Below are 12026 nucleotides of genomic sequence, written 5' to 3'. Positions count from 1 at the left end.
AAAGAAACTCTGTTTGCTTTTGTCATATCTGGTGGATTTTAAAAAAGGAAACGACACTGTAAAAGACAACGGCACGCAGTGTTCCTAAGTGGTCTCCCTCCCAAGTACTGACTGCGCTCGACGCTGCTTAACTTCGGTGATCGGACGAGAACCGGTGTTTTCAGCGTGATATGGCCGTTGCCGAGAACTTTAGTTAGTTATTCGAATTTAAAACTAATTTGACAAATTACCCTTCTGCATGTTTGAAAAAAAAGAAACTCTGTTTGCTTTTCTCATATCTGGTGGATTTTAAAAAAGGAAACTACACTGTAAAAGAAAACGGCACGCAGTGTTCCTAAGTGGTCTCCCTCCCACGTACTGACTGCGCTCGACGCTACTTAACTTCGGTGATCGGACGAGAACCGGTGTTTTCAGCGTGATATGGCCGTTGCCGAGAACTTTAGTTAGTTATTCGAATTTAAAACTAATTTGACAAATTACCCTTCTGCATGTTTGAAAAAAAGAAACTCTGTTTGCTTTTCTCATATCTGTTGGATTTAAAAAAGGAAACTAAACTGTAAAAGACAACGGCACGCAGTGTTCCTAAGTGATCTCCCTCTCAAGTACAGACTGCGCTCGACGCTGCTTAACTTCGGTGATCGGACGAGAACCGGTGTTTTCAGCGTGATATGGCCGTTGCCGAGAACTTTAGTTAGTTATTCGAATTTAAAACTAATTTGACAAATTACCCTTCTCCATGTTTTTTTTTAAAAAAAGAAACTCTCTTTGCTTTTCTCATATCTGGTGGATTTTAAAAAAGGAAACTACACTGTAAAAGACATCGGCACGCTGTGTTCCTAATTGGTCTCCCTCCCAAGTACTGACTGCGCTTGACGCGGCTTAATTTCGGTGATCGGACGAGAACCGGTGTTTTCAGCGTGATATGGCCGTTGCCGAGAACTTTAGTTAGTTATTCGAATTTAAAACTAATTTGACAAATTACCCTTCTGCATGTTTGAAAAAAAAGAAACTCTGTTTGCTTTTCTCATATCTGGTGGATTTTAAAAAAGGAAACTACACTGTAAAAGACAACGGCACGCAGTGTTCCTAAGTGGTCTCCCTCCCACGTACTGACTGCGCTCGACGCTACTTAACTTCGGTGATCGGACGAGAACCGGTGTTTTCAGCGTGATATGGCCGTTGCCGAGAACTTTAGTTAGTTATTCGAATTTAAAACTAATTTGACAAATTACCCTTCTGCAGGTTTGAAAAAAAGAAACTCTGTTTGCTTTTCTTATATCTGTTGGATTTAAAAAAGGAAACTAAACTGTAAAAGACAACGGCACGCAGTGTTCCTAAGTGGTCTCCCTCCCAAGTACAGACTGCGCTCGACGCTGCTTAACTTCGGTGATCGGACGAGAACCGGTGTTTTCAGCGTGATATGGCCGTTGCCGAGAACTTTAGTTAGTTATTCGAATTTGACAAATTACCCTTCTCCATGTTTTTTTTAAAAAAAAGAAACTCTCTTTGCTTTTCCCATATCTGGTGGATTTTAAAAAAGGAAACTACACTGTAAAAGACAACGGCACGCTGTGTTCCTAATTGGTCTCCCTCCCAAGTACTGACTGCGCTTGACGCTGCTTAATTTCGGTGATCGGACGAGAACCGGTGTTTTCAGCGTGATATGGCCGTTGCCGAGAACTTTAGTTAGTTATTCGAATTTAAAACTAATTTGACAAATTACCCTTCTCCATGTTTTTTTTTTAAAAAAAGAAACTCTCTTTGCTTTTCTCATATCTGGTGGATTTTAAAAAAGGAAATTAAACTGTAAAAGACAACGGCACGCAGTGTTCCTAAGTGGTCTCCCTCCCAAGTACTGACTGCGCTCGACGCTGCTTAACTTCGGTGATCGGACGAGAACCGGTGTTTTCAGCGTGTTATGGCCGTTGCCGAGAACTTTACTTAGTTATTCGAATTTAAAACTAGTTTGACAAATTACCCTTCTGCATATTTGAAAAAAAAAGAAACTCTGTTTGCTTTTCCCATATCTGGTGGATTTTATAAAAGGAAACTACACTGTAAAAGACAACGGCACGCTGTGATCCTAATTGGTCTCCCTCCCAAGTACTGACTGCGCTTGACGCTGCTTAATTTCGGTGATCGGACGAGAACCGGTGTTTTCAGAGTGATATGGCCGTCGCCGAGATCTTTAGTTAGTTATTCGAATTTAAAACTAATTTGACAAATTACCCTTCTGCATGTTTGAAAAAAAGAAACTCTGTTTGCTTTTGTCATATCTGGTGGATTTTAAAAAAGGAAACGACACTGTAAAAGACAACGGCACGCAGTGTTCCTAAGTGGTCTCCCTCCCAAGTACTGACTGCGCTCGACGCTGCTTAACTTCGGTGATCGGACGAGAACCGGTGTTTTCAGCGTGATATGGCCGTTGCCGAGAACTTTAGTTAGTTATTCGAATTTAAAACTAATTTGACAAATTACCCTTCTGCATGTTTGAAAAAAAAGAAACTCTGTTTGCTTTTCTCATATCTGGTGGATTTTAAAAAAGGAAACTACACTGTAAAAGAAAACGGCACGCAGTGTTCCTAAGTGGTCTCCCTCCCACGTACTGACTGCGCTCGACGCTACTTAACTTCGGTGATCGGACGAGAACCGGTGTTTTCAGCGTGATATGGCCGTTGCCGAGAACTTTAGTTAGTTATTCGAATTTAAAACTAATTTGACAAATTACCCTTCTGCATGTTTGAAAAAAAGAAACTCTGTTTGCTTTTCTCATATCTGTTGGATTTAAAAAAGGAAACTAAACTGTAAAAGACAACGGCACGCAGTGTTCCTAAGTGATCTCCCTCTCAAGTACAGACTGCGCTCGACGCTGCTTAACTTCGGTGATCGGACGAGAACCGGTGTTTTCAGCGTGATATGGCCGTTGCCGAGAACTTTAGTTAGTTATTCGAATTTAAAACTAATTTGACAAATTACCCTTCTCCATGTTTTTTTTAAAAAAAGAAACTCTCTTTGCTTTTCTCATATCTGGTGGATTTTAAAAAAGGAAACTACACTGTAAAAGACATCGGCACGCTGTGTTCCTAATTGGTCTCCCTCCCAAGTACTGACTGCGCTTGACGCGGCTTAATTTCGGTGATCGGACGAGAACCGGTGTTTTCAGCGTGATATGGCCGTTGCCGAGAACTTTAGTTAGTTATTCGAATTTAAAACTAATTTGACAAATTACCCTTCTGCATGTTTGAAAAAAAAGAAACTCTGTTTGCTTTTCTCATATCTGGTGGATTTTAAAAAAGGAAACTACACTGTAAAAGACAACGGCACGCAGTGTTCCTAAGTGGTCTCCCTCCCACGTACTGACTGCGCTCGACGCTACTTAACTTCGGTGATCGGACGAGAACCGGTGTTTTCAGCGTGATATGGCCGTTGCCGAGAACTTTAGTTAGTTATTCGAATTTAAAACTAATTTGACAAATTACCCTTCTGCAGGTTTGAAAAAAAGAAACTCTGTTTGCTTTTCTTATATCTGTTGGATTTAAAAAAGGAAACTAAACTGTAAAAGACAACGGCACGCAGTGTTCCTAAGTGGTCTCCCTCCCAAGTACAGACTGCGCTCGACGCTGCTTAACTTCGGTGATCGGACGAGAACCGGTGTTTTCAGCGTGATATGGCCGTTGCCGAGTACGCTAGTTAATAATTCGAATTTAAAACTAATTAGACAAATTACCCTTCTCCATGTTTTTTTTTAAAAAAAGAAACTCTCTTTGCTTTTCTCATATCTGTTGGATTTTAAAAAAGGAAACTAAAGTGTAAAAGACAACGGCACGCAGTGTTCCTAAGTGGTCTCCCTCCCAAGTACTGACTGCGCTCGACGCTGCTTAATTTCGGTGATCGGACGAGAACCGGTGTTTTCAGCGTGATATGGCCGTTGCCGAGAACTGTGGTTAATTATTCGAATTAAAAACTAATTAGACAAATTACCCTTTAGCATTTTTTCAAAAAATAAAAAAAGAAACACTGTTTGCTTTTCTCATATCTGGTGGATTTTAAAAAAGGGAACTAAACTATAAAAGACAACGGCACACAGTGTTCCTAATTGGTCTCCCTCCCAAGTACTGACTGCGCTTGACGCTGCTTAATTTCGGTTAAGGACGAGAACCGGTGTTTTCAGCGTGATATGGCCGTTGCCGAGATCTTTAGTTAGTTATTCGAATTTAAAACTAATTTGACAAATTACCCTTCTCCATGTTTTTTTTTAAAAAAAAAGAAACTCTCTTTGCTTTTCTCATATCTGTTGGATTTCAAAAAAGGAAAATAAAGTGTAAAAGACAACGGCACGCAGTGTTCCTAAGTGGCCTCCCTCCCAAGTACTGACTGCGCTCGACGCTGCTTAATTTCGGTGATCGGACGAGAACCGGTGTTTTCAGCGTGATATGGCCGTTGCCGAGAACTGTGGTTAATTATTCGAATTAAAAACTAATTAGACAAATTACCCTTCAGCATTTTTTCAAAAAATAAAAAAAGAAACACTGTTTGCTTTTCTCATATCTATTGGATTTTAAAAAATGGAACTAAACTATAAAAGACAACGGCACACAGTGTTCCTAAGTGGTCTCCCTCCCAATTACTGACTGCGCTTGACGCTGCTTAATTTCGGTGATCGGACGAGAACCGGTGTTTTCAGCGTGATATGGCCGTTGCCGAGAACTGTGGTTAATTATTCGAATTAAAAACTAATTAGACAAATTACCCTTCTGCATTTTTTCAAAAAATAAAAAAAGAAACTCTGTTTGCTTTTCTCATATCTGGTGGATTTTAAAAAAGGGAACTAAACTGTAAAAGACAACGGCACGCAGTGTTCCTAATTGGTCTCCCTCCCAAGTACTGACTTTGCTTGACGCTGCTTAATTTCGGTGATCGGACGAGAACCGGTGTTTTCAGAGTGATATGGCCGTCGCCGAGATCTTTAGTTAGTTATTCGAATTTAAAACTAATTTGACAAATTACCCTTCTGCATGTTTGAAAAAAAAGAAACTCTGTTTGCTTTACCCATATCTGGTGGATTTTAAAAAAGGAAACTAAACTGTAAAAGACAACGGCACGCAGTGTTCCTAAGTGGTCTCCCTCCCACGTACTGACTGCGCTCGACGCTGCTTAACTTCAGTGATCGGACGAGAACCGGTGTTTTCAGCGTGATATGGCCGTTGCCGAGAAATTTATTTAATAATTCGAATTTAAAACTAATTAGACAAATTACCCTTCTCCATGTTTTTTTTAAAAAAAAGAAACTCTCTTTGCTTTTCTCATATCTGTTGGATTTTAAAAAAGGAAACTACACTGTAAAAGACAACGGCACGCAGTGTTCCTAATTGGTCTCCCTCCAGAGTACTGACTGCGCTCGACGCTGCTTAACTTCGGTGATCGGACGAGAACCGGTGTTTTCAGCGTGATATGGCAGTTGCCGATAACTGTGGTTAGTTATTCGAATTTAAAACTAATTAGTCAAATTACCCTTCTGCATGTTTTCAAAAAATAAAAAAAATAAACTCTGTTTGCTTTTCTCATATCTGGTGGATTTTAAAAAAGGAAACTAAACTGTAAAAGACAACGGCACGCAGTGTTCCTAAGTGGTCTCCCTCCCAAGTACTGACTGCGCTCGACGCTGCTTAACTTCGGTGATCGGACGAGAACCGGTGTTTTCAGCGTGTTATGGCCGTTGCCGAGAACTTTAGTTAGTTATTCGAATTTAAAACTAGTTTGACAAATTACCCTTCTGCATATTTGAAAAAAAAAGAAACTCTGTTTGCTTTTCCCATATCTGGTGGATTTTATAAAAGGAAACTACACTGTAAAAGACAACGGCACGCTGTGATCCTAATTGGTCTCCCTCCCAAGTACTGACTGCGCTTGACGCTGCTTAATTTCGGTGATCGGACGAGAACCGGTGTTTTCAGAGTGATATGGCCGTCGCCGAGATCTTTAGTTAGTTATTCGAATTTAAAACTAATTTGACAAATTACCCTTCTGCATGTTTGAAAAAAAGAAACTCTGTTTGCTTTTGTCATATCTGGTGGATTTTAAAAAAGGAAACGACACTGTAAAAGACAACGGCACGCAGTGTTCCTAAGTGGTCTCCCTCCCAAGTACTGACTGCGCTCGACGCTGCTTAACTTCGGTGATCGGACGAGAACCGGTGTTTTCAGCGTGATATGGCCGTTGCCGAGAACTTTAGTTAGTTATTCGAATTTAAAACTAATTTGACAAATTACCCTTCTGCATGTTTGAAAAAAAAGAAACTCTGTTTGCTTTTCTCATATCTGGTGGATTTTAAAAAAGGAAACTACACTGTGAAAGAAAACGGCACGCAGTGTTCCTAAGTGGTCTCCCTCCCACGTACTGACTGCGCTCGACGCTACTTAACTTCGGTGATCGGACGAGAACCGGTGTTTTCAGCGTGATATGGCCGTTGCCGAGAACTTTAGTTAGTTATTCGAATTTAAAACTAATTTGACAAATTACCCTTCTGCATGTTTGAAAAAAAGAAACTCTGTTTGCTTTTCTCATATCTGTTGGATTTAAAAAAGGAAACTAAACTGTAAAAGACAACGGCACGCAGTGTTCCTAAGTGATCTCCCTCTCAAGTACAGACTGCGCTCGACGCTGCTTCACTTCGGTGATCGGACGAGAACCGGTGTTTTCAGCGTGATATGGCCGTTGCCGAGAACTTTAGTTAGTTATTCGAATTTAAAACTAATTTGACAAATTACCCTTCTCCATGTTTTTTTTTAAAAAAAGAAACTTTCTTTGCTTTTCTCATATCTGGTGGATTTTAAAAAAGGAAACTACACTGTAAAAGACATCGGCACGCTGTGTTCCTAATTGGTCTCCCTCCCAAGTACTGACTGCGCTTGACGCGGCTTAATTTCGGTGATCGGACGAGAACCGGTGTTTTCAGCGTGATATGGCCGTTGCCGAGAACTTTAGTTAGTTATTCGAATTTAAAACTAATTTGACAAATTACCCTTCTGCATGTTTGAAAAAAAAGAAACTCTGTTTGCTTTTCTCATATCTGGTGGATTTTAAAAAAGGAAACTACACTGTAAAAGACAACGGCACGCAGTGTTCCTAAGTGGTCTCCCTCCCACGTACTGACTGCGCTCGACGCTACTTAACTTCGGTGATCGGACGATAACCGGTGTTTTCAGCGTGATATGGCCGTTGCCGAGAACTTTAGTTAGTTATTCGAATTTAAAACTAATTTGACAAATTACCCTTCTGCAGGTTTGAAAAAAAGAAACTCTGTTTGCTTTTCTTATATCTGTTGGATTTAAAAAAGGAAACTAAACTGTAAAAGACAACGGCACGCAGTGTTCCTAAGTGGTCTCCCTCCCAAGTACAGACTGCGCTCGACGCTGCTTAACTTCGGTGATCGGACGAGAACCGGTGTTTTCAGCGTGATATGGCCGTTGCCGAGAACTTTAGTTAGTTATTCGAATTTGACAAATTACCCTTCTCCATGTTTTTTTTAAAAAAAAGAAACTCTCTTTGCTTTTCCCATATCTGGTGGATTTTAAAAAAGGAAACTACACTGTAAAAGACAACGGCACGCTGTGTTCCTAATTGGTCTCCCTCCCAAGTACTGACTGCGCTTGACGCTGCTTAATTTCGGTGATCGGACGAGAACCGGTGTTTTCAGCGTGATATGGCCGTTGCCGAGAACTTTAGTTAGTTATTCGAATTTAAAACTAATTTGACAAATTACCCTTCTCCATGTTTTTTTTTTAAAAAAAGAAACTCTCTTTGCTTTTCTCATATCTGGTGGATTTTAAAAAAGGAAATTAAACTGTAAAAGACAACGGCACGCAGTGTTCCTAAGTGGTCTCCCTCCCAAGTACTGACTGCGCTCGACGCTGCTTAACTTCGGTGATCGGACGAGAACCGGTGTTTTCAGCGTGTTATGGCCGTTGCCGAGAACTTTAGTTAGTTATTCGAATTTAAAACTAGTTTGACAAATTACCCTTCTGCATATTTGAAAAAAAAAGAAACTCTGTTTGCTTTTCCCATATCTGGTGGATTTTATAAAAGGAAACTACACTGTAAAAGACAACGGCACGCTGTGATCCTAATTGGTCTCCCTCCCAAGTACTGACTGCGCTTGACGCTGCTTAATTTCGGTGATCGGACGAGAACCGGTGTTTTCAGAGTGATATGGCCGTCGCCGAGATCTTTAGTTAGTTATTCGAATTTAAAACTAATTTGACAAATTACCCTTCTGCATGTTTGAAAAAAAGAAACTCTGTTTGCTTTTGTCATATCTGGTGGATTTTAAAAAAGGAAACGACACTGTAAAAGACAACGGCACGCAGTGTTCCTAAGTGGTCTCCCTCCCAAGTACTGACTGCGCTCGACGCTGCTTAACTTCGGTGATCGGACGAGAACCGGTGTTTTCAGCGTGATATGGCCGTTGCCGAGAACTTTAGTTAGTTATTCGAATTTAAAACTAATTTGACAAATTACCCTTCTGCATGTTTGAAAAAAAAGAAACTCTGTTTGCTTTTCTCATATCTGGTGGATTTTAAAAAAGGAAACTACACTGTAAAAGAAAACGGCACGCAGTGTTCCTAAGTGGTCTCCCTCCCACGTACTGACTGCGCTCGACGCTACTTAACTTCGGTGATCGGACGAGAACCGGTGTTTTCAGCGTGATATGGCCGTTGCCGAGAACTTTAGTTAGTTATTCGAATTTAAAACTAATTTGACAAATTACCCTTCTGCATGTTTGAAAAAAAGAAACTCTGTTTGCTTTTCTCATATCTGTTGGATTTAAAAAAGGAAACTAAACTGTAAAAGACAACGGCACGCAGTGTTCCTAAGTGATCTCCCTCTCAAGTACAGACTGCGCTCGACGCTGCTTAACTTCGGTGATCGGACGAGAACCGGTGTTTTCAGCGTGATATGGCCGTTGCCGAGAACTTTAGTTAGTTATTCGAATTTAAAACTAATTTGACAAATTACCCTTCTCCATGTTTTTTTTTAAAAAAAGAAACTCTCTTTGCTTTTCTCATATCTGGTGGATTTTAAAAAAGGAAACTACACTGTAAAAGACATCGGCACGCTGTGTTCCTAATTGGTCTCCCTCCCAAGTACTGACTGCGCTTGACGCGGCTTAATTTCGGTGATCGGACGAGAACCGGTGTTTTCAGCGTGATATGGCCGTTGCCGAGAACTTTAGTTAGTTATTCGAATTTAAAACTAATTTGACAAATTACCCTTCTGCATGTTTGAAAAAAAAGAAACTCTGTTTGCTTTTCTCATATCTGGTGGATTTTAAAAAAGGAAACTACACTGTAAAAGACAACGGCACGCAGTGTTCCTAAGTGGTCTCCCTCCCACGTACTGACTGCGCTCGACGCTACTTAACTTCGGTGATCGGACGAGAACCGGTGTTTTCAGCGTGATATGGCCGTTGCCGAGAACTTTAGTTAGTTATTCGAATTTAAAACTAATTTGACAAATTACCCTTCTGCAGGTTTGAAAAAAAGAAACTCTGTTTGCTTTTCTTATATCTGTTGGATTTAAAAAAGGAAACTAAACTGTAAAAGACAACGGCACGCAGTGTTCCTAAGTGGTCTCCCTCCCAAGTACAGACTGCGCTCGACGCTGCTTAACTTCGGTGATCGGACGAGAACCGGTGTTTTCAGCGTGATATGGCCGTTGCCGAGAACTTTAGTTAGTTATTCGAATTTGACAAATTACCCTTCTCCATGTTTTTTTTAAAAAAAAGAAACTCTCTTTGCTTTTCCCATATCTGGTGGATTTTAAAAAAGGAAACTACACTGTAAAAGACAACGGCACGCTGTGTTCCTAATTGGTCTCCCTCCCAAGTACTGACTGCGCTTGACGCTGCTTAATTTCGGTGATCGGACGAGAACCGGTGTTTTCAGCGTGATATGGCCGTTGCCGAGAACTTTAGTTAGTTATTCGAATTTAAAACTAATTTGACAAATTACCCTTCTCCATGTTTTTTTTTTTAAAAAGAAACTCTCTTTGCTTTTCTCATATCTGTTGGATTTCAAAAAAGGAAAATAAAGTGTAAAAGACAACGGCACGCAGTGTTCCTAAGTGGTCTCCCTCCCAAGTACTGACTGCGCTCGACGCTGCTTAACTTCGGTGATCGGACGAGAACCGGTGATTTCAGCGTGATATGGCCGTTGCCGAGAACTGTGCTTAGTTATTCGACTTTAAAACTAATTAGACAAATTACCCTTCTGCATGTTTTCAAAAAATAAAAAAAAGAAACTCTGTTTGCTTTTCTCATATCTGGTGGATTTTAAAAAATGAAACTAAACTGTAAAAGACAACGGCACGCAGTGTTCCTAAGTGGTCTCCCTCCCAAGTACTGACTGCGCTCGACGCTGCTTAACTTCGGTGATCGGACGAGAACCGGTGTTTTCAGCGTGATATGGCCGTTGCCGAGAACTTTAGTTAGTTATTCGAATTTAAAACTAGTTTGACAAATTACCCTTCTGCATGTTTGAAAAAAAAGAAACTCTGTTTGCTTTACCCATATCTGGTGGATTTTAAAAAAGGAAACTAAACTGTAAAAGACAACGGCACGCAGTGTTCCTAAGTGGTCTCCCTCCCACGTACTGACTGCGCTCGACGCTGCTTAACTTCGGTGATCGGACGAGAACCGGTGTTATCAGCGTGATATGGCCCTTGCCGAAATCTTTAGTTAGTTATTCGAATTTAAAACTAATTTGACAAATTACCCTTCTGCATGTTTGAAAAAAAAGAAACTCTGTTTGCTTTTCTCAAATCTGGTGGATTTTAAAAAAGGAAACTAAACTGTAAAAGACAACGGCACGCAGTGTTCCTAAGTGGTCTCCCTCCCAAATACTGACTGCGCTCGACGCTGCTTAACTTCGGTGATCGGACGAGAACCGGTGTTTTCAGCGTGATATGGCCGTTGCCGAGTACGTTAGTTAATAATTCGAATTTAAAACTAATTAGACAAATTACCCTTCTCCATGTTTTTTTTTTAAAAAAGAAACTCTCTTTGCTTTTCTCATATCTGTTGGATTTTAAAAAAGGAAACTAAAGTGTAAAAGACAACGGCACGCAGTGTTCCTAAGTGGTCTCCCTCCCAAGTACTGACTGCGCTCGACGCTGCTTAATTTCGGTGATCGGACGAGAACCGGTGTTTTCAGCGTGATATGGCCGTTGCCGAGAACTGTGGTTAATTATTCGAATTAAAAACTAATTAGACAAATTACCCTTTAGCATTTTTTCAAAAAATAAAAAAAGAAACACTGTTTGCTTTTCTCATATCTGGTGGATTTTAAAAAAGGGAACTAAACTATAAAAGACAACGGCACACAGTGTTCCTAATTGGTCTCCCTCCCAAGTACTGACTGCGCTTGACGCTGCTTAATTTCGGTTAAGGACGAGAACCGGTGTTTTCAGCGTGATATGGCCGTTGCCGAGATCTTTAGTTAGTTATTCGAATTTAAAACTAATTTGACAAATTACCCTTCTCCATGTTTTTTTTTAAAAAAAAAGAAACTCTCTTTGCTTTTCTCATATCTGTTGGATTTCAAAAAAGGAAAATAAAGTGTTAAAGACAACGGCACGCAGTGTTCCTAAGTGGCCTCCCTCCCAAGTACTGACTGCGCTCGACGCTGCTTAATTTCGGTGATCGGACGAGAACCGGTGTTTTCAGCGTGATATGGCCGTTGCCGAGAACTGTGGTTAATTATTCGAATTAAAAACTAATTAGACAAATTACCCTTCAGCATTTTTTCAAAAAATAAAAAAAGAAACACTGTTTGCTTTTCTCATATCTATTGGATTTTAAAAAATGGAACTAAACTATAAAAGACAACGGCACACAGTGTTCCTAAGTGGTCTCCCTCCCAATTACTGACTGCGCTTGACGCTGCTTAATTTCGGTGATCGGACGAGAACCGGTGTTTTCAGCGTGATATGGCCGTTGCCGAGAACTGTGGTTAATTATTCGAATTAAA

The 12026-nt window shown here is 40.4% G+C and overlaps 25 non-coding genes and 23 pseudogenes across 25 annotated transcripts; all 48 read right to left on the bottom strand.

Annotated features, from left to right (window-relative positions):
• Positions 1-63: 63 nt before the first annotated feature.
• Positions 64-182, bottom strand: LOC149635217 (5S ribosomal RNA). The gene has a single exon (XR_016372860.1). It is a non-coding gene; the product is annotated as a 5S ribosomal RNA (ribosomal RNA).
• A 131-nt stretch (positions 183-313) lies between these two features.
• Positions 314-432, bottom strand: LOC149635216 (5S ribosomal RNA; annotated as a pseudogene).
• Positions 433-561: 129 nt separating this feature from the next.
• Positions 562-680, bottom strand: LOC149635215 (5S ribosomal RNA). Its single transcript, XR_016373045.1, has one exon. It is a non-coding gene; the product is annotated as a 5S ribosomal RNA (ribosomal RNA).
• A 135-nt stretch (positions 681-815) lies between these two features.
• Positions 816-934, bottom strand: LOC149635214 (5S ribosomal RNA; annotated as a pseudogene).
• Positions 935-1065: 131 nt separating this feature from the next.
• LOC149635213 (5S ribosomal RNA) lies at positions 1066-1184 on the bottom strand. Its single transcript, XR_016372998.1, has one exon. It is a non-coding gene; the product is annotated as a 5S ribosomal RNA (ribosomal RNA).
• Positions 1185-1313: 129 nt separating this feature from the next.
• On the bottom strand, positions 1314-1432 carry LOC149635212 (5S ribosomal RNA). The gene has a single exon (XR_016372461.1). It is a non-coding gene; the product is annotated as a 5S ribosomal RNA (ribosomal RNA).
• Positions 1433-1556: 124 nt separating this feature from the next.
• LOC149635211 (5S ribosomal RNA) lies at positions 1557-1675 on the bottom strand (annotated as a pseudogene).
• Positions 1676-1811: 136 nt separating this feature from the next.
• LOC149635210 (5S ribosomal RNA) lies at positions 1812-1930 on the bottom strand. Its single transcript, XR_016372651.1, has one exon. It is a non-coding gene; the product is annotated as a 5S ribosomal RNA (ribosomal RNA).
• A 132-nt stretch (positions 1931-2062) lies between these two features.
• On the bottom strand, positions 2063-2181 carry LOC149635209 (5S ribosomal RNA; annotated as a pseudogene).
• A 130-nt stretch (positions 2182-2311) lies between these two features.
• On the bottom strand, positions 2312-2430 carry LOC149635208 (5S ribosomal RNA). Its single transcript, XR_016372849.1, has one exon. It is a non-coding gene; the product is annotated as a 5S ribosomal RNA (ribosomal RNA).
• A 131-nt stretch (positions 2431-2561) lies between these two features.
• Positions 2562-2680, bottom strand: LOC149635207 (5S ribosomal RNA; annotated as a pseudogene).
• Positions 2681-2809: 129 nt separating this feature from the next.
• Positions 2810-2928, bottom strand: LOC149635206 (5S ribosomal RNA). The gene has a single exon (XR_016373044.1). It is a non-coding gene; the product is annotated as a 5S ribosomal RNA (ribosomal RNA).
• A 134-nt stretch (positions 2929-3062) lies between these two features.
• On the bottom strand, positions 3063-3181 carry LOC149635205 (5S ribosomal RNA; annotated as a pseudogene).
• A 131-nt stretch (positions 3182-3312) lies between these two features.
• On the bottom strand, positions 3313-3431 carry LOC149635204 (5S ribosomal RNA). Its single transcript, XR_016372997.1, has one exon. It is a non-coding gene; the product is annotated as a 5S ribosomal RNA (ribosomal RNA).
• A 129-nt stretch (positions 3432-3560) lies between these two features.
• LOC149635203 (5S ribosomal RNA) lies at positions 3561-3679 on the bottom strand. The gene has a single exon (XR_016372460.1). It is a non-coding gene; the product is annotated as a 5S ribosomal RNA (ribosomal RNA).
• A 135-nt stretch (positions 3680-3814) lies between these two features.
• Positions 3815-3933, bottom strand: LOC149635202 (5S ribosomal RNA). The gene has a single exon (XR_016372713.1). It is a non-coding gene; the product is annotated as a 5S ribosomal RNA (ribosomal RNA).
• A 138-nt stretch (positions 3934-4071) lies between these two features.
• On the bottom strand, positions 4072-4189 carry LOC149635201 (5S ribosomal RNA; annotated as a pseudogene).
• A 137-nt stretch (positions 4190-4326) lies between these two features.
• Positions 4327-4445, bottom strand: LOC149635200 (5S ribosomal RNA). The gene has a single exon (XR_016372980.1). It is a non-coding gene; the product is annotated as a 5S ribosomal RNA (ribosomal RNA).
• Positions 4446-4583: 138 nt separating this feature from the next.
• On the bottom strand, positions 4584-4702 carry LOC149635199 (5S ribosomal RNA; annotated as a pseudogene).
• Positions 4703-4840: 138 nt separating this feature from the next.
• Positions 4841-4959, bottom strand: LOC149635198 (5S ribosomal RNA; annotated as a pseudogene).
• A 131-nt stretch (positions 4960-5090) lies between these two features.
• LOC149635197 (5S ribosomal RNA) lies at positions 5091-5209 on the bottom strand. The gene has a single exon (XR_016372945.1). It is a non-coding gene; the product is annotated as a 5S ribosomal RNA (ribosomal RNA).
• A 135-nt stretch (positions 5210-5344) lies between these two features.
• Positions 5345-5463, bottom strand: LOC149635196 (5S ribosomal RNA; annotated as a pseudogene).
• Positions 5464-5602: 139 nt separating this feature from the next.
• LOC149635195 (5S ribosomal RNA) lies at positions 5603-5721 on the bottom strand. Its single transcript, XR_016372650.1, has one exon. It is a non-coding gene; the product is annotated as a 5S ribosomal RNA (ribosomal RNA).
• A 132-nt stretch (positions 5722-5853) lies between these two features.
• Positions 5854-5972, bottom strand: LOC149635194 (5S ribosomal RNA; annotated as a pseudogene).
• A 130-nt stretch (positions 5973-6102) lies between these two features.
• On the bottom strand, positions 6103-6221 carry LOC149635193 (5S ribosomal RNA). The gene has a single exon (XR_016372837.1). It is a non-coding gene; the product is annotated as a 5S ribosomal RNA (ribosomal RNA).
• Positions 6222-6352: 131 nt separating this feature from the next.
• LOC149635192 (5S ribosomal RNA) lies at positions 6353-6471 on the bottom strand (annotated as a pseudogene).
• Positions 6472-6600: 129 nt separating this feature from the next.
• Positions 6601-6719, bottom strand: LOC149635191 (5S ribosomal RNA; annotated as a pseudogene).
• A 135-nt stretch (positions 6720-6854) lies between these two features.
• Positions 6855-6973, bottom strand: LOC149635190 (5S ribosomal RNA; annotated as a pseudogene).
• A 131-nt stretch (positions 6974-7104) lies between these two features.
• On the bottom strand, positions 7105-7223 carry LOC149635189 (5S ribosomal RNA; annotated as a pseudogene).
• Positions 7224-7352: 129 nt separating this feature from the next.
• On the bottom strand, positions 7353-7471 carry LOC149635188 (5S ribosomal RNA). The gene has a single exon (XR_016372459.1). It is a non-coding gene; the product is annotated as a 5S ribosomal RNA (ribosomal RNA).
• Positions 7472-7595: 124 nt separating this feature from the next.
• Positions 7596-7714, bottom strand: LOC149635187 (5S ribosomal RNA; annotated as a pseudogene).
• Positions 7715-7850: 136 nt separating this feature from the next.
• On the bottom strand, positions 7851-7969 carry LOC149635186 (5S ribosomal RNA). Its single transcript, XR_016372649.1, has one exon. It is a non-coding gene; the product is annotated as a 5S ribosomal RNA (ribosomal RNA).
• Positions 7970-8101: 132 nt separating this feature from the next.
• LOC149635185 (5S ribosomal RNA) lies at positions 8102-8220 on the bottom strand (annotated as a pseudogene).
• A 130-nt stretch (positions 8221-8350) lies between these two features.
• Positions 8351-8469, bottom strand: LOC149635184 (5S ribosomal RNA). The gene has a single exon (XR_016372826.1). It is a non-coding gene; the product is annotated as a 5S ribosomal RNA (ribosomal RNA).
• Positions 8470-8600: 131 nt separating this feature from the next.
• LOC149635183 (5S ribosomal RNA) lies at positions 8601-8719 on the bottom strand (annotated as a pseudogene).
• A 129-nt stretch (positions 8720-8848) lies between these two features.
• Positions 8849-8967, bottom strand: LOC149635182 (5S ribosomal RNA). The gene has a single exon (XR_016373043.1). It is a non-coding gene; the product is annotated as a 5S ribosomal RNA (ribosomal RNA).
• A 135-nt stretch (positions 8968-9102) lies between these two features.
• Positions 9103-9221, bottom strand: LOC149635181 (5S ribosomal RNA; annotated as a pseudogene).
• Positions 9222-9352: 131 nt separating this feature from the next.
• Positions 9353-9471, bottom strand: LOC149635180 (5S ribosomal RNA). The gene has a single exon (XR_016372996.1). It is a non-coding gene; the product is annotated as a 5S ribosomal RNA (ribosomal RNA).
• A 129-nt stretch (positions 9472-9600) lies between these two features.
• LOC149635179 (5S ribosomal RNA) lies at positions 9601-9719 on the bottom strand. The gene has a single exon (XR_016372458.1). It is a non-coding gene; the product is annotated as a 5S ribosomal RNA (ribosomal RNA).
• A 124-nt stretch (positions 9720-9843) lies between these two features.
• LOC149635178 (5S ribosomal RNA) lies at positions 9844-9962 on the bottom strand (annotated as a pseudogene).
• A 135-nt stretch (positions 9963-10097) lies between these two features.
• LOC149635177 (5S ribosomal RNA) lies at positions 10098-10216 on the bottom strand. The gene has a single exon (XR_016372448.1). It is a non-coding gene; the product is annotated as a 5S ribosomal RNA (ribosomal RNA).
• Positions 10217-10355: 139 nt separating this feature from the next.
• LOC149635176 (5S ribosomal RNA) lies at positions 10356-10474 on the bottom strand. Its single transcript, XR_016372814.1, has one exon. It is a non-coding gene; the product is annotated as a 5S ribosomal RNA (ribosomal RNA).
• Positions 10475-10605: 131 nt separating this feature from the next.
• Positions 10606-10724, bottom strand: LOC149635175 (5S ribosomal RNA; annotated as a pseudogene).
• Positions 10725-10855: 131 nt separating this feature from the next.
• Positions 10856-10974, bottom strand: LOC149635174 (5S ribosomal RNA). The gene has a single exon (XR_016372478.1). It is a non-coding gene; the product is annotated as a 5S ribosomal RNA (ribosomal RNA).
• A 135-nt stretch (positions 10975-11109) lies between these two features.
• Positions 11110-11228, bottom strand: LOC149635173 (5S ribosomal RNA). Its single transcript, XR_016372711.1, has one exon. It is a non-coding gene; the product is annotated as a 5S ribosomal RNA (ribosomal RNA).
• A 138-nt stretch (positions 11229-11366) lies between these two features.
• LOC149635172 (5S ribosomal RNA) lies at positions 11367-11484 on the bottom strand (annotated as a pseudogene).
• Positions 11485-11621: 137 nt separating this feature from the next.
• On the bottom strand, positions 11622-11740 carry LOC149635171 (5S ribosomal RNA). The gene has a single exon (XR_016372979.1). It is a non-coding gene; the product is annotated as a 5S ribosomal RNA (ribosomal RNA).
• A 138-nt stretch (positions 11741-11878) lies between these two features.
• On the bottom strand, positions 11879-11997 carry LOC149635170 (5S ribosomal RNA; annotated as a pseudogene).
• Positions 11998-12026: the final 29 nt, after the last annotated feature.

Source organism: Phalangium opilio, unplaced genomic scaffold (assembly GCF_054372755.1).
Source record: "Phalangium opilio isolate 3A_F unplaced genomic scaffold, DU_Popi_V2 ptg000095l_1, whole genome shotgun sequence".
NCBI classification, from domain to species: Eukaryota; Metazoa; Arthropoda; class Arachnida; order Opiliones; family Phalangiidae; genus Phalangium; species Phalangium opilio.
This window is presented reverse-complemented; position numbering and strand designations above follow the sequence as displayed.